At 48.5% G+C, this 1,870-nt stretch overlaps 1 pseudogene across 1 annotated transcript; it reads left to right on the top strand.

The window, feature by feature from the left end:
• Window positions 1-332: 332 nt before the first annotated feature.
• On the top strand, window positions 333-1,351 carry LOC309568247 (heat shock protein 30C-like; annotated as a pseudogene). Its single transcript has one exon. The product of its transcript is annotated as a heat shock protein 30C-like (transcript).
• Window positions 1,352-1,870: the final 519 nt, after the last annotated feature.

The raw sequence follows: 1,870 nt of genomic DNA, 5'->3' as shown, positions 1-1,870 counted from the left end.
ATTTTTCAATAACACACAAATCCAAAAACAGCAACATTTTAAAAAAGGAAGTTATATAATGTTTGGATTAGTGTATCTTCCAGAAACACACAATTATAGAGGAGTCTGGGATGATACAACAAAACAATAAAGTACAGATGAATAGAGAGAAGATCTATGTAATATGAAGAATTCTCTGGCAATCTCCAGCTGTCACCTCGCTCCCGCCCACTAGTGTTGTAATCCTCCAGGTTTAGGTTGGCCCCTCCTACTCCTCCTCCTATCTCAGAATTCTCCAGCAATCTCCAGCACAGAGTACAGAGTTCCAGCCGTCACTCAGAAGTTCCTGGCCCCGCCTCGTATTATTCATGATGTGTCCCCCAGGCCCCTCCCCCTGGCTCCATATACGGAGAGCACATGGAGGGGTCCTGGCTCAGGCAGTATAAAAGGAGTCGGGCTGGGAGAGGTTGCAGTACAGCGAGCAGCAGCAGCAGAGAGCAGACGCTGACACACAGGCAGACGGCCTCCAGCTGAACTGTGACAAGAAGCTCCAGGAAAAGCAGCAGCAGAGTGACATGTTCCCTCTCAGCCTCCTCCAGTCCTCGCACAGCCCTGTGTATGTCTACCGCCAGCCCGAGCTCCCCCACTGGACCGCCACACACCTCATCCTCCGCCAGCTGGAAGACAACATGCTGAGCGTGAGCAGCGACATGGAGAGGAGAATGCAGCGCCTCCACCAGGCTTACCAGCTCCTGGCCAATGACCCCAACATGAGGAGGGGGAGGGCGGCTCAGAGTGGACACCCCGCCGCCCCCCAACACAAATTCCCCTCCGAGGGCAAAGACGGGAAGGAGAACTTTGAGCTCTCCCTGGACGTGAGTCCGTTTTCTCCAGAAGAACTGACAGTGAGGACGGAAGGAAGGAGACTCATCGTGGCGGCAAAATCCGACAAGAAAAGGGAGACGGAGAACGGCGGCTTCTTCCAGGAATACAGAGAGTGGCGCAGAGAAGCCGAACTCCCGGAAGACGTGAATCCCGAGGACGTGCTGTGCTCCATGTCCAAGGACGGGCGGCTACACTTCTGGGCACCTCGCCTGGCACTGCCCGCTGCCCAAGACAGAACCATCACCATCACCATGGAGCAGAGCCCAGGAGAAGGTCAGGAGTCCGACCCGGAGAACCAGAACCACCGGGGACAGCAGGAGCAAGACCAACCCCAGAATTCATCCTGATGACATGATGGGACTGAGATTTGGTAGAATATTAATAGATTCTCTGCCACTAATTTCTATCGGGATGAGAAGATGTCAGGAAGATCACTTCTACTTTCCCATGTTAGAATTTATGGTATTGTTCCAGTTTCCTGATTTTCATATTGCTTGAATTTCTGTTTATATAATCTGTATATATAGATTTCTAAATAAATATTTTCATTTTATAACAACCAAATGTTTTTTGAAATAAGAAATCTCCTAAAGTGTTACTAAACCCACAACAGTAAAATTACTGTACTGTAAATGCAGTAAAGATTGCTTGTTATACTCACTGAGAAACCTAAGGGGTTAATCCTCTGCATTGTGTAAAAAGGCTGTTTGATCCTGTCTTCTCTGATTCTTCCATAGTCCCCAATCCATCTGCTGATATTACAGAGCCTTGGAGGCACTTTCCACATGCTCAGTTTGGTGTGTATTGCAAGAGAGTTTTTTTGGGAAGGTGCATGTGATCAGAACAGGGCCAATCAGCACTGTCCAGGCAGAGGGTCAGGAGTCATGCAGCTTTATAGGACAGTCAGAGGAGAATGAAAAGTCCTCCTACAAGCTTTAACCAATGTGGCTAAACACTGATAGAAGTCACAAGACTGCTATATACTGCTGATAAGAAAAGGTATTTA

Source organism: Pelophylax lessonae (genome assembly GCF_965119305.1).
Source record: "Pelophylax lessonae genome assembly, chromosome: 12".
In the NCBI taxonomy this organism is placed as follows: domain Eukaryota; kingdom Metazoa; phylum Chordata; class Amphibia; order Anura; family Ranidae; genus Pelophylax; species Pelophylax lessonae.
Note: the sequence above shows the minus strand (reverse complement) of the source record. Positions and strands in the feature narration are given on the sequence as shown.